This window comes from Ambystoma mexicanum, chromosome 6q, assembly GCF_040938575.1.
Source record: "Ambystoma mexicanum isolate Mex_15411 chromosome 6q, UKY_AmexF1_1, whole genome shotgun sequence".
Taxonomy (NCBI): domain Eukaryota; kingdom Metazoa; phylum Chordata; class Amphibia; order Caudata; family Ambystomatidae; genus Ambystoma; species Ambystoma mexicanum.
Window position 1 is genome coordinate 319,635,027 of NC_090937.1, and position 26,602 is coordinate 319,661,628.

The window sequence follows — 26,602 nt, forward strand, 5'->3', positions numbered from 1 at the left end:
CTTGCTCTTGTATTGCCTCCATTACCCTCTATTCTTTCTATAGTAAGACTTGTTTCTCAGCCAGAGATTCATTCAACTGTTTAATCTCTTGTTCATGCTAAACAGTAGCTTTGTGCCCAAGTATTAATTCTGCTGACGTTTTATGAGCATTTTCAGTAAATTGGAAGGAGTACTGTACATTTTCAGCGAATCTGTATTCTGCCATTTTAAGGTGAAAGAGGAGATGGACAGAAAGATTCACATTCATTTGTTTCTTCTCCCTTGCTGTGGAGGTTAAGTATAATTTGTGTAATGCTTCATCTGTCAGGCCTTCTGGGACCCAATATCTATTCATACATTTTGCACCATTTCTTTCATTTAATTTTTCTGTGACTAGATATCATATGTCAGCCAATACAAATGCAGTATATATCTAGTCAATGCATGGTCATGGAGCACACTCAAATCAGCCGTGAAATCATGTGATGTCATGTCTAGATTATATATCTGACCACAATTATGATTATATATATATATAAATCACTAATCTCCAATAAACTGAACAACCCATCTGAATTATTTTTCTCACTTCAAAAATCCACTATATTATTTTTACAAATAAAATTGAAAATGTCACAATCTGTAAATCAATTCTACTTAGTCTTCTTCTATAGCTGTAGTGTTACAAAAAGAAAAACCTGTCTCCTCTAATGGAACTATACACCAGGGACTAACTAATTCCATGTAACAATGCAGCTTCACACACATCCGTGATCAAGGGTACATTTAGTTTACTCAATGCACAGAAACTTGGAATTCAGTGATGCTGCCTGAACGAGCCCTCAGGTTGCTTCAAAAGATTTTGATAGGTTGTTCTTTTCACTAAGTATCAATCACTAATCTATTATCCCCTACACTACAGTCACAACTTCACAGTTTTGGAACCATAACTAGGCTGATTGTGATGAAAATTCAAATGTATTTCAAAAAAGAAATTGAAGAGGGTCCCATTACTTAATGTAGGGGGAGTCAGTAACATCAGATATATAAACTATGATAATTTCTTTACACAATTAAAATAGACCTACCAGTAACAATCTTTCTTGGAGGTGGCACACACACAATCAATCACCATAATGACAAATACATATATTTCTAACATTTATAACACTAAATAATGTACGGCCACATGTACATAGCATTATCAATTCTATGACAACATTGCTGCTTACCAGCAAACATATTAAAGCTCTCTTCAATTCTGTCATTTAATAGCAGAGTAAAACTTGTATTTTCTCCAATATCAAAAACAAGTAGTTGTATTAGAGAAATGGTACAGAGAAAATGACACTTGTGCACAGCTATAAACATCAATTCATCCCCAACTGACCACCTGATTGAATGCAGGGTTGTGGATTCCTAGCATATGCATGCAGTTTAAGTGTAAGCCATAGTGAGTGTCATCTAATTATGCAGGCTTGGGTTAGAAACTGTAAGGAAGCATGGTATCAACAGTAAGACAGACACAAGTGACCACAGTTCAAGGGTGTTTATTGAACTTTAAAAGGAGTAAGTGCAGAGTCTAAGGAGCTGTCGGAGCTGAGTGCTGCCCGTTCAGTCTGTCTACGCTGTCCTCTACTGCTACTGTGGGCATAGCTGTTCTACAAAGACTCGACTTCCCCGCAGAGCGGGCGCGGAGTCAGTGCAGAGTCTAAGGAGTCCGAGGAAGTACGTGGAATCAGTGGACCAAGACCCCTCGTCCTCTCTAACCGAGCAGAACTACTTGATCATGAGAGACAGCCTGAAGGCTATCTCATTCTTAAAAACTCGTGCACAAAGAAGGCTTGAAGCGGCGTTGCCCTTGGAAAAAAACTTTGTTAATGCCCGCGACCTGGATCGTATGCCCCCCCCTGGTCTGCACTGCCGATTGTTTCGCAAAGTCCATCACCGTCTCACAACAAGTAAGTGACCATGCGGAGGGGGGCCCTGAGCCATGTATGAACCCTAGTGCACCTATAATGATTGGCAGCATTTGCTTGCCTAATGTGCAGCACGTTTCCAACGTGTCCCTGCTCCACGTTGAAACCGATGCTGGTACGGTGTGCACAACTTCGGCGGTGGAGCTTGGGTGCGGGAGCAAGAACAGCAAAACTGTCCCCTTGGCAGTTGCTGATCGCGGTGAACGTATTGATGTCGTATCTGTCGCCAGCCTCGCGGCTCTGACCGAGGGGGCAACTCAAACCGCAAGCTTCATGTCGACTTATCCATGCGGTCTTCGAGAGCCCTCTGTGTCTGTGAGTCGTGATGAGCAGCCCGTTAGCACTCCCGTACGACGCTTGGAGGAGGTACCTGATGCCTCAACTCACAATGCCCTGAACTCAGAACTGTCAAGAGGTGCAGGACTAGAGTCATCTCGAAGCCGCTTTTACAGTGCTGTTGATTCCATGGTCAACTTAGGAGAAGCGCCCGCCGACTCCCGCGCTATATTCCTCCTCGGCGGAGAAGACGGTGGCTCCATTAGTGAGGACGAGGCCCCCGTGTTCTGTAGGGTATTTTGTGGAGATTTGGGGCCTGACGGTATTTTATTACCGCCGAGAAATAACTTAGCAATAATCACTCTTTGTATTCAGATTTGGCCATGTGCAACAATAATACAATGGACATGCATTATTTCAGCACCCAGACCTGCATATTTGGTATACGTGGTTGGTGGTATTTTGGTGAGCATAATTCCCTTGTTTTATTTGTGGCCCCAATGTCCAGAATCCCTTATCTTCGCTTAGATTTTTCGTGTGATCACTAGAGAGACCTCAGACCTGCATTCTAGGGAAACCACAATTTCCAGGGATAGTGTTGGTGCGCCACCATGGGCAAACTCACTGACTTATTTACGACAGAGAGCTATATGTGGTAGTCTTGTGGTAATTTCCACTACCTTATATACGGTAGGGAGCTATGTTCAGAGAGTCTCTCTTCCCGTTGGCTCATGTACCTCCAACAAGTTATACTACAGTCATTCACAATTATTCATACTGATTCTGACATACACACATCTGTCTTAAAATGACCATTGCACTGTTTAAAAATCTCCCCACATCATTGGCATTGTAATGGTAAATAGAAAATAAACCACCCGTCTGTTTTCAAATATTTTCTGTATTATAAAATTTACATTTAGGCATGATCTCATTTTTTACAGCAATAAAAGGGAACAATCAAAGCATTTTCAATGACACACTGCAATTATAGTGGCGGAGAACAGAACTTAAATTGCAACATTAGCACTTGATAAAGACACGCACGGGACTTTCATTTTTCTAAACTGCACTGCATACTTTCGTGCACACACACAGCTCCCCCAGTTAGGTAATTACCTTATCTGTTCAGATTCTTCTCTCTGTGAATGTGGCTCTCTTGGCGTAACTCCAATAAAAAGGAACGCTTGCCTTCTCAAGCCGGGGTCATTGCCTGGAATTCTCAGCTTTTTCAGATAGGACTGCCTCTGCCAGTGGAAAGGTAATTCTTTCAGCTTTCCCCAGTCTCGACTGCAGCAGGACACCCCCACAGCCAGGTCTTCTCCCCAGTAGTGCAGAAAGATGTCTCCCTGTCTTTTTCCCTGCTACTGCCCACTAAAACTTTCCTCTCAGCCCTCTTTATGACGTGTTCCAATGAAATCCATCATCTCTCATCCTCCTACTTTTCAACAATAGCTTCGCTTATACATTTGCAATTGTTGCAAATCTGACTTCCTCCTTCCTGCCGTTACTGTGCACAACAACACGGATAATCAGGCAGAGAAGAGAAAAATCTGCACACTCATTTAAATGGTTTTCAAAGTATGCCTAATTCTGCAGTAGAGAACACATTTTATTAGTGGGTTATATTAAAATAAGGTTTTATTAGTCAGGTTAATTGTTAATATGTTAGCTGTTAATTTTCAAATGTGTCTCTAGCAATATAGGCATTTCAGGTGAAAAATAGTGTGCATTTTTAAATGAACACGTGTGCTTTTAACTGTAAAATAGCTTTGCATCTTATATATTAAAATCGTTTTTTGACTGAATAGCCTGTCTTTCCTTGTTAATCTGCTAACCCATATAGCAATGCACCGCACCCTTGTGGTGGTGCTGCAAAAAAAAAAATGCTACTTGTGCAGTAGTGCTGTAATGCTACTTGTGCAGTAGTGCTGTAATGCTACTTGTGCTGTAACATGCCAAATATCCTTACATATACCCTCCTTTTGTTTTTAGAACTTGGCTATAATCCAAGCCAATTCCTAAAAACAACTTGTTCTATTTTTATTTTTACAATATAGCAATCCAACAAAATGAATATTCATGTGCATCAATGAAAATTTGCAATTAACATTTCATCTGAGTCCATCAGTTCATAAAATGTTCCACATTTGCCTTCTCAGTGGAAGTGGCATTACTTTAAGTTTAAATTTTCCAAGTCAATTAAAAACAATGAAATAAAACAACTAACTAAAACAAATAAGTAATATAACAAGTTAAAATAAATAATTAAAATAATAAATACGTGGAACTTCATATGCCGGAACTTTTGCTTTGTCTCTTTTGGTATGTCCCGACCAGCGATGTTATTCGGTTCATTCGAGTACTCTTTCATCTTGGCAATCTTGAATCCACAGTATTCATCTCTTTTGGTATTCCGGTTATTTTGTCTTCACCTCCACCTGGAGGCAGGCATCTTTTGGTCTTCATCCAGGGGACTCCAGGACTCCATCGTCTCCCGTGGCCTCTGATCCCGGAACCTCCGATCAAATAATGTTAATTGTCTAAATCAAAATAGAAAATAAACAGATTAAGTACATAGCACAATACTAATTTCCACCTTTTTGCCAAAAATAAAACATGCTTGGTAAAAATACTTCTTTTTTTTTTTTTTCTTTTTTCTGAAATTAAACACAAGTTAAAAGAAAACAAACACATATAAAACAGCATTCAATATTTAATACACTTTCTCTCTGTACACCAACCACGAGCTTCCGTTATATGTGCATTTATTTATTTATTTATTTATATTATATATTTATTTATTTATTTATTTATATTATATATTTTCACATATATTACAGTGTTTATGTGCCATCATAACAATCAACTTTTTTTTTTAACTTCTTTGTCACTGCCTCCTGATTACACCCATTTATTTTCTCAATGGACTCTATCCGTTTCCACATGCTCAAGCTGCCTGATCTCATGTCTGGGATGGCATGGTTTGATTTGATTTACATGGACAAACTGCTCTATTGCTGTTTCACCTTCATTTTTCAAAATTTTATACACTACAGGAGAGACTTTATCTATAATTCGGAATGGCCCCTGCCAGGCTGCCAGAAATTTAGAATTTTTCTGTTTACTTTTCCCAAAATGAAACTTGTACACCTGATCCCCTACATTGTATTCCTTTACTGATGTCTTTTTGTCATAATATGACTTAGCACTGTCAGCAGCTCTTTCCAGATTTCTCTGCACAAAAGCAAATGCATGTTGCAAATGCCTCCTCATTTCATCAATATATTCATGAACTGTGGATGCACTCACTAGAGTTTGCTCATGTGTTCTGTATAGTAGGTGTTGTGGTAACACCATTTTCCTACCTGTTAAGACCTCATGGGGGCTAACACCTGTTGCTTTGGCAGGAGTCGACCTGATTGCCATCAAAACCAATGGTAAACGCAAATCCCAGCTGGAACCTGCTTCTGCCACAAATTTCTTTAAAATGTCCACAACAGACCTATTGCTTCTTTCAACTGTACCTGAAGACGCCGCCCGATATGCGATATGTAGTTTCCTTTTCACACCTAGTATTTGCCATACCTTACTCATTAGAGTACTTGTGAAATGACTTCCTCTGTCTGACTCAATTCTTTGTGGCAACCCAAACCTTGAGAACACATGGTTCACCAGCAATGTGGCTGCTGTTTGCGCACTACAATCTGGTGCGGGAATGCACTCAATCCATTTTGACATCAAACATACCACACTCAAAATATAGCGGTGTCCCCTGCTCGACCTTTTTAAAGGACCTACATAGTCTATTTGCAAATCTGACCATGGGAGAGTTAGGCCTCTTTTCATCAATGGTGCTCTATGCATTGGTGAAGCAGGTTTAAATTGGGCGCATACTAGACATCCTCTAGTATATAATTCCACATCTTGGGACATATGTGGCCAGTAAGCATAATCTTTTAGTATTTCTAATGTCTTTTGTGAACCTCTATGGCCTGCAGTTATGGCATCATGTGCATGGTGTAGCATTAGTCCTCTGAATGAAAGGGGTACTACCCACTGTATTTGCCCTGTTATGGACTCTCTAATCATGAGTCCATCCTGTAATCTAATTCGTGTTTTGTTCTTTAATAACACCCTCAACTCTTCTTTTCCCATACAATCATTTTCTGTTAAAGGATTTTGTTCAGGATCCATCAAATGATTATAATAGATTCCCAAAATTTGATCATTCTTTTGTGCCTCAATCAAATCTTGGTCTGGCGTGTCATGACTCCACTGCACCACCGGTTGATCTACCTCCTTTGGTGCTTTAGACCGTGTGACTGCATCAATTTGTATTTCACCCATTAAATAATCAATAGGTAGCAATTCTCCCATCACAGCCCCAATCTTAGCCAGATGGTCTGCCTTATCATTTCCCTCCTTATCCTCTCCTGGTGTTTTTAAATGCCCACGAATTTTTCTCCAGTATATTGTTAAATTATTTTCTGACACCAATTTGTCTATGGCTTGTATCATTTTTCCATGTTTAAGTGGCTTTTTGTTGTATGTAACCATGCCTCTTGCTTTCCAACCAGGCAAATACTCCACAAAGCTATTCCGTGCATAGTCAGAATCAGTCACCAGGACAATTTCACTGAACTTTTTATCAACTGCAGTAGCAATTGCTTTATAGATGGCTGCCAATTCCGCCACCTGACTGCTCCTATCTCCAATCCTCATCCCTATACTAGGAACGCCTTCACATTTCAACCAGACATTTCCTATTCCTGCCACTAATTGTTTATTACTGTCATTTTCAATGTGAAAAGCACAACCATCCACGTATACAGTTGGCAAATCCTTGCATGTTTTTTCATCAAAAGCTTTGTGTGGTGATTGTTCAAATTCCTGTAAACTAGCTTCCACATCCATTTCATTTGTTATTTGTTCAGCTGCACAGTCATGTAAGTCAGCTAACCCTTGAGCAATTGGGCTCTTTTTATTTTGTCCATATCTTACTTCTACGGGAAAACCTTGTAATGCCAGCGTCCATGAAGTGATTCTGGATTGCGCTAGATTGCCTGATCTAATTCTTTTACTTTCTAAAAATTGCAAAGGTTGATGATTTGTTTCAATAATCACCTTTTCTCCCTGAACAATGGGGCGAAAATGTTGTAGCGCCCACACAGTGGTTAATAGGGCCTTCTCACATTCATTAAATTTCATTTCAACTTGGGAAAATGCCTTACTTGCATATGCAATGGTTTTGTGATTCAAATCGTGTTTTTGTGATAACACTGCTGACATACAATGTTCAGAAAAGCCTATTTCTATAAAGAAATCCCTATCCTTTATGGGGTATGCTAAACATGGTGCCTTTACAAGACATTCCTTCAATCTAGCCACTGCATCAGATTGCTCTCTTTCCCATCTCCAGGGAGTATTTAGTTTAAGCAGTTTAGTCAATGGTTGAGTGATTTCTGCATAATTCTCAATGAACTTTCTGTTATAGCCTGTCATCCCTAATAAACTTTTTACTCCTTTCACATTTTTAGGATCTTTTAATCTTTGTATGGCCTCTATTTTCTTCCTTTGTGGATTTAGCCCATGTTCAGTCACTTCATGCCCTAGAAAGTTCACTTTTTTCTTGCACCATTGTGCTTTTTGCAAAGATACTTTGGCGCCTGCTTTCTGCAATTGGCCAAGCACATGTCTTATTTCATCAAAATGGCTTTTAAGGTTTTCATTTTTTATCAAGACATCATCCACATAAACTATTGTCCCTCTTTCCGCTGCATCCGGCATGGCCTTTCTCAAAAATATGCCAAATTCACTCCCACTATTGATGTACCCGACCGGAGCTCTAAGCCAGGCATATTGAGTCCTGTCAAATGTAAAGGAAAATAGGTGTTGTATCTCCTCTGCCAATGGCACACACCAATATCCAGATGTGAGATCTAACGTGGTAAATACATTTGAACCATGTATCTGAGCTAGGCCCTGATCAATGAATGGTAGTGGCCATCTAGATACTGGTACTCTTTTATTTAACTCTCTTAAGTCTGCACACAGCCGCCATTGACCATTTGGCTTTAACACACCTAAAATAGGCGTATTGGATGTGCTATGAATGGGCCTAATTATTCCCCGTGATTCCAAATTTTTAATAATCTCTGCCAATGATTCTAAACATGCCAGCGGTAGTCTATACTGGCGTACAAACACTGGATTTCTGCTACAACCTTCTGGTAGTGTGGCCACATGTAAATCAGTTAAACCACAATCATAAGCATCTTTTGCAAATACATCCTTGAACTCCATAAATATTTCCCTCAGAGTGCGTCGATCCTCATCGCTGTTACATGCATCCGCTAAGGAGATCTGCTCTTCTACCATTCTGGAAAATTCTGGAAACTCTTCTGGTAAAGGAATCTCAGCGCTTTCCTCTAACTGTGTGGCTGTGTCTTTTTGTAGAGCTGCCACTTTCAAATATTTTGGCATATCAGCTTCCACTTCAATGGGCTGATTTCCTGTTTCATTTTCATTTAAATTAAATATTATGCAATCCTCTTGATGGCAGCACACTGTCTCATTTGAATCATAAGGATACACAGAATGAATTTTAAACATTCCTTTGGGCTGAGAGTCCAGGTGTTCTGGCAACTCGCCCTTGGCATCTACATATTTTTCAGGAATATTCCCAATCACCATGTTATTTAAATCTGCCGTATAATGTGATTTTTGTATGGCCATTCCTAATGGGGAGTTTTCCTCTAAATGAATATCCTGACAACCTTTATTATTCACCATGATTTTTACAGATCCCTCACCAATGTCTACCAATGGAATGTATTCATAATCCAGGCCTTGCTGTTTTATGGATTCATTCAGGCATACAAATGCATCAGAGCCTTTCATCTGCTGTCCATTTTTGCATTTCAGTGTTATTGCAAACTGTTTTGTAAATGCAGGAATAATAGTATTTTTCCTCATCTGTAATTCGACTGCATAAGGAACTAGTTGTGCACAATGATAAGCCCTTCTTTTGTCTTCAAATTCAGGCGCCGGCCCACCTAGGCGCGACCATATTTTTTGATTAAGGAAATCTAACACCATACACATTCTGTGCATGATGTCATTGCCCATGTAAAATTCATTTTGTGCTCCACTCACTATCCATACATTATGGTAAATTGCTTTCTGCCCAATGCTAATTTTAAGCATGCATCTGCCTGTAATTCGGTTTTCAAAGTTTGGACTGTCCAACCCAGAAACATATTGGTTTTTAATCCTAAATTTCGGGATTTCTTCCCTCTCCATAATTTTTTGCAACAATTTCTCATTAATGAAACTCCTTTCATGTTCAAGCGCTAAAGTGGCTTTTATTGTTTTAAGATAATCATTTATACCAGCGTGAACCCATGGTTGCTCATCTTCCATGTGTATCTCTGCCAGAGTGGTAATGTGTTTTTCTGAATCTGTTTTAGGAACAATATTCTGTTTGCATGTATTCTCTTTTAAATAGAAACGTAATGTGTGTTCGTCTATGGCAGTCTGCCAATCTTTCCTTGGGTCCAAGTATATTTGTACAGGTAGTTTTTCATTGTCGCTCTGATCTTTGTCTTGACACCTTAATATAACAGTGACACTAGGTATGCAGCTATTCTGTAGATATACCTCCACAGCATCCTTTGTTTTGGCAACGGTGTGACATTCTTTTATATTGCTGTTTTGTGATTTTAGTTTCTTAGGCCTCAATGGTTTTTTGGTTAAGGACCACAGCACTCCATTCACCCCATCTATGAGAGGAGACAATCTTTTCAGGCAATCTGTCCCCATCAGAAATGGAATTTCACAAATAGATGTGATCAATACCTCTTGTTTCATTCTGTGCTTTCCTATTTTTATGTCAACCTCAGTTACACCTATGATGGGCACCTCCTCCCCATTAAAGTTATGCACTGGGCCTTGATTTGCCTTCACTGTGATCTGACTCTGTGGAGGCCTCCCTTCATTGATACTCTTTACCAGCTCCTTGGACATAATTGTGGCCTGTGCGCCAGTGTCAATCATAGCAAAGGTGTGGCATTTTTCTTCTACAGTGATGGGTGCATAATATCTGTCCTCAACTTCCTCTAATACACATAAGAAATGTGAATTCTTACTGATTTCAGGGCTCACCTTTCTCAGGCCTTTTTCACTTTTGGCTAAGCACATTGGTAAATGAAAAGACATTTTCCCTCCTTTTTACCCATTTCTGTGCGAGATATTTTATTCATTTCTCCATGTTCAGAGGTTTTTTGGAGTGTGGCCACCGTTCGCCCATCCATCTGGGTAACATCAGAGACCACATTACAACCTTCCAACTGAACATGTGTCACAACATCATTCAGCAATTTGTCATTTTTTAATTCTGTGCATTTGTGATCATTTAGTGTAATACCAGCCCTTTCAGCCTCTTCAAAAATATGTGGCTCAAAGAATTTTTCAGGTGATTGACTTGTACCCTCCTTGTGAGTATTTCCTTTTTCTGTCTGTGTTTGGTAATTGTTTTGCTTGCCCAGGGAAGGAGCTATGGCATCCCCACTTACTCCCTGTTCACTGGTATTCCCCATGCATGAGTCATTTTTCTTAAATCTGTCCCTTTGTTCTTTTGGAATTCCTAATGTTTCTTTTTCATTTGTGCAAATCTTTACTGTTTTATTTAGCTCTAAGTTAAACCGTACCTCTTTTTTAGAAGTATTTGCACTTTCTGTCACAATTTCATTTACTGGTACTTTCATTTTTAATCCATTAGTCATCTCAGAGTCGTTATGCAAAGTTATATCAGAGCAATCTGTCATTTTGGCACTGCAGTTATCATGAGTACTTAGTCACTTTTCGGAAGCCCCCCGGTCATTGCTATGGCCATCAGCCCCCTCTTTGGAAGGTTGTTTTTGCGCTGTATAGAGCTTTCCTATTTGCTCAGCTAACATTTTCACTTGGGCCTCAAGGCATTGGAACCTTTCCACCTCTCTAGGATCCTCTTTCTGTGGCCTAGGTCGATATTGGTTGTTTTCCCCCTGATTGGATCTATTCTGATACCTCTCAGGTGATTGATACCGGTTGGGATGGTTTCTGAACTCTTGATTCATTTGTGGAGGGGAGCGGGTTGCACCCATCCTTTGATTATAGTCCCCTGGTGGGGAATCATTGTACTGGCGTGGACTGTAGTTCACGTTTTGCTTCATGTCCTGTTTCTCAGATTGTGGGTACTGGCCCCTATATTGATTTCCATTATCAGTAAATCGATCCACATATCGGGGCCTATCCTGATTACCATATATCATGGTGCTGGGATCAAATCTGCTCTGTGTCCCCAATGACTGGTAGGGACCATCATTTCTTTGATCTTGATTTTGTCTCTGGTTATTGTTCATACCTGCCATATCAGACCGGTATCTTACCCGGGGTCTATCTCCTAAATATCTAGGGCTGATGTAGCTCTCTCTATTACTAGGATCATGTGATTGGAACATTGGTACAGGCAATGGCGATCTTTGTTGATTACCCCTTTGTTCAGGTGTCACATTATTTTTACCTTGGCTTTGAGCAGACTCAAGGGACATTTTGGCTGACCTGATTTCCATTACTGTGGCTGAGGGTTCTTTAGATTTAGGCCTAGTATCTTTCATTTTATCACTTTCTCTACCCTGACAATAGAGTACCTCATATAGCTTGGTGCTTTGATGTACAATCCATTCAAGGGACTTGTCACGGTCAAATTCACGGACCAATTGGGATATGATGTCTTTCTGTAGCCCATAGAAGTATGCGGTTTTAAACTCATTGGAATTTGAGTCAAAAGATACATCAAAGCGAGAGAATGCTCTTTTTAAGTCTTGTAAAAATTGGCGAGGTGATGTATTAGGTCCAGCAGTAATAGTGTACGCAACTTTCTTTGCCTCTTGCAATGACTGAAAAGGAGAAAAATGACGCCTAATTTCTTTTTCAAACTCCAGCCATGTCATATTCTGCTGTTCATTTAATCCCCTTATGATGCTGGCCGTCGGGGCATCTAAAGTTAAATGAAAATATTGTCTGTACTGTTCCTTAGGTATCTGGAGCGCTTTAAAAATGTCATGCACCGCTTCTAAGTGATCCTCAATGCAGCATTCACCTCCCTTTTTAAATGGTTTGATCAGGGCTTTAATGGATTTCATTATTTTTATGGGGCTACTTGTTGCAATGCATGGAATTGCACTATTTTGTGATTCAATCCTGTTTTCAGGTGTATGAGATTGGTGGCTGCCCCCAATGGGAGTATCAAATCCCCCAAGGGCGCTGCAACCAAGTTCAGTCACCGGCCCAGTCACTGGGGCACTAGCTCTTTGGGCAGAGCTAGAATTCACCTCCACTCCATTGAATGTGGTACCCTGCCGCCTCTCCTGTGACCTGGGAATGCACATTTGCTGTTCTAAGTCCTTACACTTTTTAAGGAGTCTGTTGGCTTCATCATGCAAATAATTATTTTCATCACTCATTTTATTAATTGCCTCCTGCATGTCACACATTTGAATTTGGCATTCATTGAACTCTTTATTTCTTTTGTCTCTTTCTTGAATCATTTTAATCATTTCTTGTTCTACACTCTGGAGATCACCTTCTTTTTCACAATGTTCTTTTTGTAAAATCTGCATTTCTGAAACAACCTCATCTTTATCCTGCCTAATGTGATCCACTAAGGCTTTTAAGTGTGTCAATTCTTGCTCACTATCTTCAAATTGTTTCTTGCTTTTGGATAACTGAGTATCAAAGTCTCTGCATTTTAATTGCATGTCTTTTTGGCATACATCCAATTCTGCTCTCAACATTTCCTGATTTTTACTTGCCCCATCTATTTCAGTCTTTAACCTGTTAATTAGCTGAGTATCATTCTCTTGCATTCGCAGTGACTTGTTTAAAATAAACCATATTTTGCCGCATAGACGTATTAAACAGTCTTTCTCTGCACTTTTATCGGCTGCATTCAATAATCTCGTAAGGCAGACCTGAATTATGCTGCCTTCTGCAAAAATATTGTCTAGTTTTTCTTTCTGCACCTCACCCTGAATGCGGTTACTCCATTCTAAGGTACTGTTCGAAGACCAATTCCCATGTGCAAATAACTTTGCCTCTAAATATTGCACTAGATCTGAGAATGTGGTTTCCCTTTGTGACATTCTGAAATTCGTTTTTAGTGGCACACTGCTATTATAAAATGGGTTCCCTTTAATGTGCAAATGGCAGTGTGAGACACGCTTGCCACGCCCAGTAGGTACTCTATGATCACTTTCCCGGCCAACGCACCATAAATATGTAGGGTATTTTGTGGAGATTTGGGGCCTGACGGTATTTTATTACCGCCGAGAAATAACTTAGCAATAATCACTCTTTGTATTCAGATTTGGCCATGTGCAACAATAATACAATGGACATGCATTATTTCAGCACCCAGACCTGCATATTTGGTATACGTGGTTGGTGGTATTTTGGTGAGCATAATTCCCTTGTTTTATTTGTGGCCCCAATGTCCAGAATCCCTTATCTTCGCTTAGATTTTTCGTGTGATCACTAGAGAGACCTCAGACCTGCATTCTAGGGAAACCACAATTTCCAGGGATAGTGTTGGTGCGCCACCATGGGCAAACTCACTGACTTATTTACGACAGAGAGCTATATGTGGTAGTCTTGTGGTAATTTCCACTACCTTATATACGGTAGGGAGCTATGTTCAGAGAGTCTCTCTTCCCGTTGGCTCATGTACCTCCAACAAGTTATACTACAGTCATTCACAATTATTCATACTGATTCTGACATACACACATCTGTCTTAAAATGACCATTGCACTGTTTAAAAATCTCCCCACATCATTGGCATTGTAATGGTAAATAGAAAATAAACCACCCGTCTGTTTTCAAATATTTTCTGTATTATAAAATTTACATTTAGGCATGATCTCATTTTTTACAGCAATAAAAGGGAACAATCAAAGCATTTTCAATGACACACTGCAATTATAGTGGCGGAGAACAGAACTTAAATTGCAACATTAGCACTTGATAAAGACACGCACGGGACTTTCATTTTTCTAAACTGCACTGCATACTTTCGTGCACACACACAGCTCCCCCAGTTAGGTAATTACCTTATCTGTTCAGATTCTTCTCTCTGTGAATGTGGCTCTCTTGGCGTAACTCCAATAAAAAGGAACGCTTGCCTTCTCAAGCCGGGGTCATTGCCTGGAATTCTCAGCTTTTTCAGATAGGACTGCCTCTGCCAGTGGAAAGGTAATTCTTTCAGCTTTCCCCAGTCTCGACTGCAGCAGGACACCCCCACAGCCAGGTCTTCTCCCCAGTAGTGCAGAAAGATGTCTCCCTGTCTTTTTCCCTGCTACTGCCCACTAAAACTTTCCTCTCAGCCCTCTTTATGACGTGTTCCAATGAAATCCATCATCTCTCATCCTCCTACTTTTCAACAATAGCTTCGCTTATACATTTGCAATTGTTGCAAATCTGACTTCCTCCTTCCTGCCGTTACTGTGCACAACAACACGGATAATCAGGCAGAGAAGAGAAAAATCTGCACACTCATTTAAATGGTTTTCAAAGTATGCCTAATTCTGCAGTAGAGAACACATTTTATTAGTGGGTTATATTAAAATAAGGTTTTATTAGTCAGGTTAATTGTTAATATGTTAGCTGTTAATTTTCAAATGTGTCTCTAGCAATATAGGCATTTCAGGTGAAAAATAGTGTGCATTTTTAAATGAACACGTGTGCTTTTAACTGTAAAATAGCTTTGCATCTTATATATTAAAATCGTTTTTTGACTGAATAGCCTGTCTTTCCTTGTTAATCTGCTAACCCATATAGCAATGCACCGCACCCTTGTGGTGGTGCTGCAAAAAAAAAAATGCTACTTGTGCAGTAGTGCTGTAATGCTACTTGTGCAGTAGTGCTGTAATGCTACTTGTGCTGTAACATGCCAAATATCCTTACAGTTCCGTCCCCCACAGGCAAGCGTGGAAAGTGGCAGAGAGAGTTTCCAAGATGGCCACTGGTCGCAACTAGCGATGAACAACTCTGGCATCGCTGAGACATCCTCTGGCCTCGTGAGAAGAAATTCAATAGAGGTTATCAATAAACTACTGGCAGACCTCACTAGCATTAATAAAGAAAGAACTAACAAAAGTACACCAAATTGTGGACAGCCATATTGGGAGTGCGGGTTCTGGAAAAGGGAGAATCTGATGGAGAATATGGGATTCCCCCCAAGCAACCACTGCCCCTTCCCTCCAGGGCAAAAAACTTAAACAAACGCAGGAGAATTGACGGGAGCATCTCCCCTAGCATCAGTTGTTCACAGAACAAAAAGGTTAAAATGGCCTCCTCCAGTTTAAAAAATCCTGTGACCTCTCCACCTGAATGTTTACAACGAGAACAAGGTACCTTTGATGCGCGTTCATCAACCAGCGACTCCAACTCCGATCCAGTTTCTTCTGATTCCTCATTGATGGAACGCCCATTCCCGAGGATCAGAGGCCCTGTGGACTGTAGAAGAAGAGGAACTCGGACTGGGGGCACTGGATCGGGAGCCTTGGGATCTGTCCAACAAACGAAAGATCTACAGGCGCTGATACTGTCTTCCATGTCTATATCCATCGCCTCTTTTATAAAACTGTATGAGCACCTTAACGAGAACATCAAAGAGCTCTCGTCTGCAGTAGTAGCGATGTCCAGCAAACTCCGGAGTATAGAAAACAAGAGTTCGAACTGTAAGGATGTACTCCAGAAGATGCACAAGAAGGCGGACTGGGCCTTTGAAGCCATGACAAATCATGCCAAAAATGCAAACACGGACAAAAAACTGTTGGCGGAAGTAGCAAAAGAAGCGCTGAACCTTTTGAACATAAAAGGGAGCATGCTGCTGCAGCGGCTGTAGTCAACGGCGTAGAGTGCCAAATCTCATTGGGCCTCATTACGACTCAGGCGGTAAGGGGTTTACGGCGGCGTAAACAGCGCCGACCCTTACCGCCTGATTCCGAGGTCCCTTAGCGCCATGGAGGTTTTAACACCTTCTTTTAGCAGGTGTTAAAATCCATGGCGCTAAGGGACCTTGATGTTAATTACGCCACCGTAATTTACGGTGGCGTAATTAACGCCTTCCCCACTCCCATTATGCCCTATGGGGCAAAAATGGGAATGGGGAAGGGTAAATGGGGATTGGGGACTTACCGCCCCGCCAACCTCGGAATGGGGCGGTAAGTCCGCCAACCACCATGGCGTAAACGTAGTTTACGCCATGGTGGTAAAGGTACGACCCAGGCGGTAACTTACCGCCTGGGTCGTAATGAGGCCCATTATCTCCTATTAAGGTCCGGACCTGTAAATGCCCTGCATCGACTCTAGTATGTAACAACATCGAGAACGAAGTAAGGCTGCTCAGAGGCACTGGTGCGCCATCAAAAGGTGCGGACGCCTTAGTGGCCCAGGCAGTCGCCCCTTCTCTGACTGAGAGGACTAACAATGCAACTTCCCACTTTGACCCTGGCCTACCCCGTGCAAACACAGCAAATGATGGATGTGTCGACTCGCAAAAATCTCAAGACCGAACAAGTGTGGAAGCAACTCAGCTCAGCACTGGGTTCGCTACGGCTGTAAAGGAGTCACAGAATGTCGCTAACCTGGCCTTACAAAACCCACAAACGGCCTCGACTTCAAAGATAACCACCAACCAGGAACAGTTGGCTAATGAACCGCCACCACCAAAAGAGGCCGTTCTAGGTGTCTCGCCAGCGCTATTTGATATATTCAAAGACTCGGCAGACACCCTAAAGGGGGACACACTCAAAGACCAAGTTCCAAGTGGTCCTGCAATAAAAACAAATAAAAAAATTACCGTCCAGGAAAGTGACACGCAGTAACGACTCTCGAAAATTCCTGCGCAACATTAAAACTGTGAATGTAACCGTCAACGGTCCTATCTCCAAGGATAAATTCTTTGAAAAAAGGATGACCGCAAAATCCGCCAAGGCTGTGGTAACTGAGCCAGAGGGGCCCCACATCTGTATCAGTGACGTCTCTGACGACCTGATGAACGTATCTGTATACGACGAGGAAGAAGAGATTCTCACTGTTCCGATTCCGGCTCCTGCACTGGCTATTCCTCTGTCGCCCTCAGGCATTTCTTCCCATGACGCACAGGCTGAGTGCAATCCAGTCTCAGGCTCCGGCGTGCGGCCAAACATTTCCTCGTTGAAAGCCTTAAATGAGGGGAACAATGGCAAAAGTCACCCGAAGAAAGCAGTAAGATCCTGCCAATTGATCCAACCAACGCCCTTGACTCAAACAGCAAAGTCACACAGGAGCCACAATTTCTGACTCTGACTGCCAAAAGAACACTGCTAGCAGCGAAGTTCAGTTCCTCCCGGGTCTCGCCAAGTCAAAAAGCAGCTATAGTCGATCTGACGTGCACTAACAAGCTGCACACCAAGGAGCGGACAGCGCTCACAGCCCGTAACAGCTCACCAAGAGAGCATAATCAAGTCAACAGTGAATCCCGAACCTTATCTAGTCAAATAAACACTCAATCAGACATGCAGAACAGTAATACCTCAAACCGCCAAACCTTAAAGACGAAAGAGAGTAACCAACAAAGCAATCTGTCTCAAGCCTTACATCGGCTTATCTTAGAACAAATCGAATCCTCGGACGACTTAATTCTAAACCGCCACAACGTCTTGTGGCTGTGTCACTTGATCCCAAGCTTAAGAACAATCGAATCTGAAGATCTGAAGATTTTCGAATTTTGCAATGAAAAGAAAAACGATGCTGTGATACTGCATTTGCAGTCCAAACTCATAGCCGACGCACTGCTTGACGCCGGTCCAGTGCTGATGTCATTGGGGTATGACATCTCAAAAGCAGAAGAAAGTTTGCAGTCCAATGTGCCCAAGGCCAACTCCTACAACAGATCTAAACGTGCAGTGAGTCGATCGAGGTCACAAGAAAAAGACCCAGGAGCATCTGCAGCGGTGACACAGGCCCCGCCACCCACAAACTCTTCCACCGCTGCCCCCACGGTGCCACCTTACATGGGGGAATTAATAAGGATAACAGTCAAAGGAATGGAAAACTCTCCTAGCACGATGGACGACGATATACCAACAAACAATACGACCTACAAAGACGACGACTGGACGTGGTTGGCTGCAACTCTAAATATGGTCCCAAATAATTAGCGCCAGGCAGCAGAGGCTGTAAGCACCTGTACCATGGGATCTTGGAACACTAGAGGATTCTCTCACTTGTTTGAATCATCGTGGGCGATCAAGCTCGATCTTCTGTGTTTACAGGAAACTTGGCTAAGTGAAGTCCCACTCTTAGAAGGGTTCGAAATAGCAATTAATCCAGCGATTAAGCAACAAAAGGGCAGACCTATGGCTGGATTGCTGCTCGCCGTTAGAAAGACATCAGGACTCAGGATACTGAAATCTATCAATTTAACGCCATTTATTCAGGTATCCACAATTGGAGTCCAGTCGAATAATAAGGCCAATGATTCGTCCCTATACATCATCAATGTATACTGGAACCACTCATCGAAAGATGCAATGACATTTATCGATCAAGTGACACCGGTGATTGACACTTTACTCGAAAATGAACACCCGCTGGACTTGATTGTATACAGTGACCTGAACATCGTATGCTCTCCGAACACAGCACCTGTTGGAAGTAAGAAAAGCCAACTAAACCACACTGCGTCCAAATGGTGTTTGGAAATGGATCTCTGTGGGTTGTCGATGCTAAATGGTAACGCCAGGGGTGATATTCCCGCCAAGCCAACGTGGAGACGGCTTGATCAAAACTCGGTCCTTGACTATATATTTGTTTACGAAAACATCCACAAGAGAGTACTGCATCTCGAAGTTCTCAAAATGTCTCACAGTGACCACGACATGGTACAACTCACAATTAACAACACCAACTCTTGCGTTCAGGAGAATTGGTTGTATGAGGTAAACACAGGCTCCAGTAGGATTCGCCTAAATCTTCTGGACAAAGAAGTTTCAGTCATTAAATCTATCTTTGAGATGAATACAGTGGGCCTGGAATACCAACACCTCCTGACCCAATACGAAGAACGCAAGCATACTCTGAAGCATGTAGAGTTACGGCCAAAACATTAATTCGACGTGTTGGTTCTCCAACGAAAAAGAGCGATGAGGCAGGAATTAAGGAATCTAAAAGGCCAAAACAACAAAACCATGAGAGAGAGCAAAAGGGCAATCAAGCGAAAATACAAAAACTGGATTAAAACACATGCGGCCACAATGCTCCAAAACGATTCAGAGGACATGTTGACCAAGATGGAAGGAAAGAATTCAGCAGAATATTGGAAGCTGATAAAAAACAGTCTGGCACCTCAACACGCCTTACAGGCAAACACAGTCTCAGAAAAAGCATGGGCAGAGTTCTACACGGCCCTATTTGCCAAAGACGCAGGAAATACAGACTGTGAACCTAATGCCGTAAACCAATGGGAACTCGTGTTTGAGAGGGAAGACATCCTACTCACAATTAAAAACATGCATGAATCCAGAGCCCCAGGGCCCGATGGTTTGACGAACTATACGATCAAGCGTAACCCGGAACTATGGGCAGATTTCTGTGTCATCCTATACAGCAGAATTGTTCAGAACCGCTCCACCCCTACGTCATGGAAAAGCGCTGTGGTGGTCCCAATTTATAAAAAAGGGGACCAAACCAACCCAAAAAATTACAGACCAATAGCGCTCCTCGACGTCCTGGGGAAGATCTACGCTACTCTCCTCCAACAAAAACTCCGAAAATGGGCTGAAGAGTCCAAACACGTCGACACAAGACAAACAGAGTTTGTAAGAGGGGTTGGTTGCAGCTTAAACCTGCTCCTGCTAAATTTGGTAAAGATGGAAGCAATTAGAACAAATTCTAAGATCTACTTGGCACTGATAGACCTATCCCACGCGTTTGACAATATCAACAGGGAGTTGCTGTGGAAAAAATTGACCAAGTGGAATTGTCCTCCTAGTTTAGGGGACGCAATTTGTGAATTACACACGGACACCTCCATCATGATTCGACTAGACAGAAAGGGCACGCTGTCCGCCCGTATTAACACATATAGGGGTGTGAAACAAGCCTGCCCCTTGGCAGCAATCACCTTCAACTTGTTCATCTCCGATGTAAACGAAGCATTCCACGGCGTAACCACGTTTCCGCCTAAAATCCACGGCTCTCCGTTTGATTATCTAGTCTACGCAGACGACATCATTCTGGCAGATCAGACCCCAATAGGACTGCAGCGCAAATTGAACCTCTTGGATGCCTACATTTCATCTAACGGGCTCCACATCAACAAACAAAAATGCAACATTATAATTTTGGAGAGAATATCTGGTCCCAGTGGAAAAAGCAAGAAGTTGAACTGGTACCTTGCAAAGGAACAAATTCAGGTTGTAAAAAACACCACATACCTAGGCATGAGGATCAGCGCAAGTAGGAACGATGCACCTTGGGCTGAAGTGGCAAAAAGCAAGTGTCGGCAGTTAGCGTGTCAAGCCTCGCTGATTAATAACAAATTTGGCAAATTCTCACTAAAACCAACCATCATGTTCTTCCAGCAAAAAGTCGTCCCTGCCCTAATTTATGGCGGAGAAAACGCTTTTGGGTGCACGAGTGATCTGTGGAGTTCGCTTGAAACCATCTTCTGGACCCGAGTGTTACAGCTTCCGAAAGGCAGCTCAACTGTCGGCATACGGTACGAATTGGGCTTCATCTCAATTCACGCAAGAGTCTCATGGACCCTGTTGTGCTTGTTCCGAAAAACCATGATGCAGGCTCCAGCGGCCCAATTTCGTATATCTTGCACAAACCTGACACGGACAAAGCATATACCATCCTTTCTAAATGGAACTGCCTTTGTCATGAGGTGCTAAAAGAATACGACATCACTCTCCAGATCCTAATAGAAAACCCAGACATGGCAAAGAGGAAGATCTGGAGACTAGACTGGATTAAGACCTGTGATTCAAGATTAAAATCCAAAGTGATGAGAGAAGTTCCAGGAGAAGCAAAAGCTTATGGCCGCTGCCACACTTACCTATCTCGCCTATCAAATCAGCATGCCAGAGCCCTATACATGCGCTTTAGACTAAACATATTCCCAACGAAAGAAAGTCTAGGTGCTTGGGCGAAGCATGCCGAACGTGATCTCAATTGCCGCTTCTGCAAAAATGCTAATGAAACTTTAAAACATCTGATCATGGCATGTCCGGAATTTCAGCATCAGAGAGGATTCAACTTTGGCCCAGTGATTAACGTCCATTTGCCTCAGAGTGTTGAAGAGTAGTGGAAAGTCCTCTTTGAAGGGTCTAACAGAGCAGTATTGTTTGCTTTGATAAACTTTCTCAGAGTGATAAAAACATGGTTAGACGACACGGAAGTAAATTAACCAGGAAGCTAAAGGTGAAAGTCTGCTGTCCAAGGCTACGATCAATGGACTAGCGAGTGAAAAAAAAAAATTGGACCTGTCAAATGGAAAAGGAAGGTGGGAGGGAGCGAGGGAAGATGATGATGTGTTATTTGTTGTGTTTCTTTTTAAAGGTTGAACAAACCAATAAAAAAAATTAAAAAAAACACCTATCTAATCCTAAATCTAAAGATGGGAGAAAGCTATGACCATCAAATAATAATAACGTAGTCCTAGTGGTGTCTTGTTAAAATAAAAGAGCCTATACTATTACCCTATTGCCAATCCTTACCTTGAATACAAATAGTGTGGGAAACATTTATGTAAAAGAAAGAAGTCTCCAAGAAATTATTTTTTTCTGCACGGGACAAGGTGGCTCATTCAAGCTTAGCACAGTTTCTGGCTTCTCTAGCACGAGGGTGCAGTTCAAACATTAGCATCAGGGTCTTCTGTGCCCATGCCTCTTTGTCTTTCAAAGTCTCTTCTTTCAGAGGGCCTGATGCGACAAACAAACAATACCTTCTTTTCCTCTCAGGATTTCACAAACACTCAATTCCTTAGGTAAATCACTATTCACTTCGGATCCCCCTCAGCCGGGCTCAGATCCTCTATAACACAATGTTCAATCAATCTCCCTCAACCAGGCTCAGACCAATTTATTTCACTCTAACACAAACTTGCTATAACCCAAAGCTTTCAATTGATCTCCATCGTTCGGGCTCAGTCCAACTTTATTCTACTTTGTCATCAACTTTCTTGGCAGTATCAACATCAAAGACTTTTGATTGTGCACAGGATTTTGCTTGACCAGTTGCCCTATTACTTTGATGCAGAGCTATTTGCCACTCTTTCACCTTTGTGAACTCTCAGTTGTATACCTTACAGAGACCTTCGAATGAGCACACATGTTGTCCTGGACCACTCTGTCAAAGGTATTGTATCTTGGTTTCAAAATTCAATCACTCATCTGTTGTTCAATTTTACTTGCGTTGGTTATCAAACGTGTTTCATACACTGTTTGCTTCATCGCTCACCATACAATGTTGCTGCTTGCAAACTTGGCTTCAAAACAGACCAGTCTGGTATCGGCCTCCCCAAATCACTGGCTGTGTTGATCTCACTGGCGCTGCTTTGTTGTAGGAGCTGAGGACGGTACCACCACAGCAGGCGGTTCTCCCACCAAGATTATAAACGTGTGAGGGCCCCAGGTACCTAAGACACACAATGCAGGATTCTTCAGCCTGGTTTTCTGGTCTTATGCTTTTTATTCTCAAGGTTTCTTGAAAGTAACGGTTCCTTGTCAAAAAGGTCGAGGGCACATTCCTTGTTGCGATCTCCTTCTGTTTTGCCGTCTTGCGCCTCGAGTTAATCTGCCATCTTGGAAATGCTGCTTCATCCTATGCTTTGCCTTGCTCAGAGTGTGCTCTTGTGCTCTGCCTTTTATCCGTGTGGGGAAGTGTAATGGAAGTTAGGTGCGCGTGATGGTCAGTAATTGCCTGACCCTGCCTGTCTATCATATTGGGACATGTCAGGTATACGGCTCAGGTGTTAGTTTGTTTTCCCTCATAGCAAACTGTCCGTGACAAAGTGTTCATGTTGTGAAGGGTGGGGGGGTGAGTTCCTAAGTATCCTACCTGGTAGGATGGGATAAACGAGTTACAGGGAAGGGGATACTGCATCTCACCATCTGGTGTCCCACTCCCACTCTGCGAAGACCTCTCACCCAGGTGATCCTCCGCACTGGTCCACCCCAGAAACTGGATCCAAAAGCGATGGCCGTGTCTTGGCCACCTAGATGACAGATCCCCAGGGACTAGAGGGTGAAACACATTCAGGTTTCTCACAAAACACAGTGCTATCAATGACATAACATACCAGATCTTGGTTCACTCATGCATCCTAAGTGAATGGTTTGGGGATTTCATGATGCATGGATGAGTACCCATCCGCTTTCACTTCAGGTCACACTGAGCAAGGTGAAAAGAAAGGGGTGAATGGAATTTAAATTACCATCATTTCCTATGGGCGGGGAAGTGACACAATAACATTCCTGTTTATTTCCAAATTATTTTTAATTATATATGTCTTTCACAGACAACATATTATCAACCAATTCAACGTTGGGCTGTGATTCAAAGGTGCCCTTCAAACAACAGCATATAATGGAAATACCAGCCAATACATTGTGTACTTGGGAATTTCTTGGCAATTCCTGACAAAAAGTGTACATGCCTGTGACATGGTGAGTACTGGAGAATAGATGGCATATTATGGCAGTGACTGGGAATTTTATTGTAACATGTCAACATTTGGGAAGCATTTGGGAACATGATGGGACTATCTGTCAACACAGAAAACAATACCACTCTATACAGTTCAAATCTACTGATTTTGTAAAGGTTTGTTCACAATAATCAATCTGTGTCTAGATCAGAGGTGTTCAAATGTTGTTGTCGAGTGTCCCCATGAGTAAAAGTGTTGTTATCTGCCCCCACCTACCAAACCCCAGATGCTATATCTGCACATATTTCCTATTGAAAGGAGTCACCACACTCCCTTTTGGGAGAGCCTTGTGCCCTCCTCCTATACATACTTCAAGCCCCCCGTTAGGGGTCCAGCCCCACAGTTTGAAGACCCTTGGGCTATATGATGTGATTTTGAAATTCATCAGGTTATGTCAAAGTCTGTGAGTTGGCTCTCTGTTACAGCAGCAACAACCTCACAGTGGCTGGCTCAAATCATTTGTTCAGTGATATGTAGTGAATCACAATGGTTCAATCCACTGAGCAAAGATACTATGGTTCAATGGCACTTCCAGAGAAGATCAGTGGATTGAATGTGGAGGGTCTTCTTCTTGGACTGGAGCTCTGCTCTGCATGATCCCCATGGCTGAATTATGCCAAAGTACCTCCAGACAGAGGGTCTCCTTCTGCACATATAGGTGTTTTAGTTCTATGGTCCTCTGCAAACGACAAGCTCTTATTTCCCCCGAACAGGGCCCATTTGGTTCCCAGGGTTCTGAGTAAAATGTGTTCCATTAAAAAAAAAAGTCAGGATGCCCTTCTGCAAGAAAGAACACAGCATGATAACCTGTTCTGTGGAAATGTACCCACTCAGAGTGCGCAGCCACATGGTTTAGATCACTGGGCCTTTCACAAAGGAGGAATATCCATTTCCATTTCAGTCTTTGATGATGATGATGATCTGTCATTTGTCTGGCCCACGTAAGCAGTCCTGCACCGAAATGCTAGCCAATCTTCCTTTTAAAAAGTGTACCAACAGCAACCCCAGACACGTGTTTCGGCCTAGTCGGGCCTCATCAGTGAGGTGGAGCTGTGCCTCTCTGAGCACAGTTTGCAAGGGGTCCGCGTCTGGATAACCCTAGGTAACCCAGGGTGACCAACCCCAAGTTCCTTTTACATTCAAAAAGATGTCAGGGCACCCCTCTGCAAGAAAGAACCCGGCATGATAGCAATAATCCATAATTGATCCTTTTCTCTTCACTGCCATGGAGGTAGGCTTTGTGTACTGAAAATCTCCAACATGGTATTAGCAGATTGGGACTTTTAGCACTCCAATTATAGGTAGTGCTACAAAACAACGTCTGCAAACATTGAGAATCCCATAACCTGGAATTTATTTCAACAAATTTTAACAAATAAAAATGAAAATATCGATGGGGTTTGGGCTATTTATTAAGGTAGGGAGATGTGGGGAGACCCTCCACACATATTTTCGTTGCTATGTGTTAAAATCGGAAAACCAATCGATGTTTCTGTATTTCTTTCGTTGTTTTCAAATAGATTCCACTCATACAGGAGTCTTAGTATGGGCTTAGTGGTTTCAAAGACGCCACTACAACCCATTGGGGGATTATCCCTTGTGGACTGAACTCCCACTTTGCTGCGATTCGAAGGGTCTCTTTCTTGTGGTGGAGGCACTTGAGACAAATACTGAAGATACTAAGGCCCTGATTCATGGATTATTTGCGCTGAAAAAAACGGGATTTGTGCCCCATTCTGCCCGCAAATCCCCATTTGTTAAACAGGGATTTGCGGGCAGAATGGCGCTCAAATCCCGTTTTTTTCGGCACAAATAATCCATGAATCAGGTGTTAAGAGTTCACGAATGCTGGTAGTGATTCTCACTGCCCCTTAACTGTCAATCTGACTTAACGTCACACATACTTACCTATGCAAGAGTAAATGGTTCTGACTGCAATTTCTACTCCTTTGCCCTAATCATGCCCTGAACTCCAGGCACCAAGAATATTCAATGGCTTCAACCAAACCTTAGGAAGTACTCTTTCAATCACAAATAAAGTATGAACACGCATCCTGGCAGAACATAAGGCTTTATTTAGCAGGGCTCAAGTCAGCTAGTTCTGAGAGAGCCGATTTTTTCCCAATATTTTACTCCTTATCTGAAGACCAATAGGTGAATGGCAATAATAACACACTTATTTTTGTGAAAACTAATATGGTTTGTCAATTCCTTTGGCAATATGCTGGGTTATATTTAAGAGTACATGTAATCAAATGTACTCGTTTGTAGTGCCAGGACAACAGGTATGAGGGTACACAGAAAATACTAAGGGATTTTTTGCATGCATCTTTATTATTTGCAATACAATCTTCCTGTTGCAAGGCATGATTGTGAGCTATACAGTCTTCCTGATTAATAATATTTATTCCCTGAGCAGTATGTGTTTGGTATATAAAAATACAGTACTGCTAATATATGTTTCTATACTATTAAGTTATCTTCCTAATACCAATGAACTCATAACACTTATATTATACACATCTGATACACATTTTAACATTTGCATATTTCAGAATGCATGCAC

At 41.9% G+C, this 26,602-nt stretch overlaps 1 long non-coding RNA gene across 1 annotated transcript; it reads right to left on the reverse strand.

Annotated features, from left to right (window-relative positions):
- Window positions 1-3,115: 3,115 nt before the first annotated feature.
- On the reverse strand, window positions 3,116-15,208 carry LOC138516011 (uncharacterized). Its single transcript, XR_011282201.1, has 2 exons — window positions 14,387-15,208; window positions 3,116-4,777 (listed from the first exon to the last, which is right to left on the reverse strand). It is a non-coding gene; the product is annotated as an uncharacterized lncRNA (long non-coding RNA).
- Between the last annotated feature and the right edge of the window lie 11,394 nt (window positions 15,209-26,602).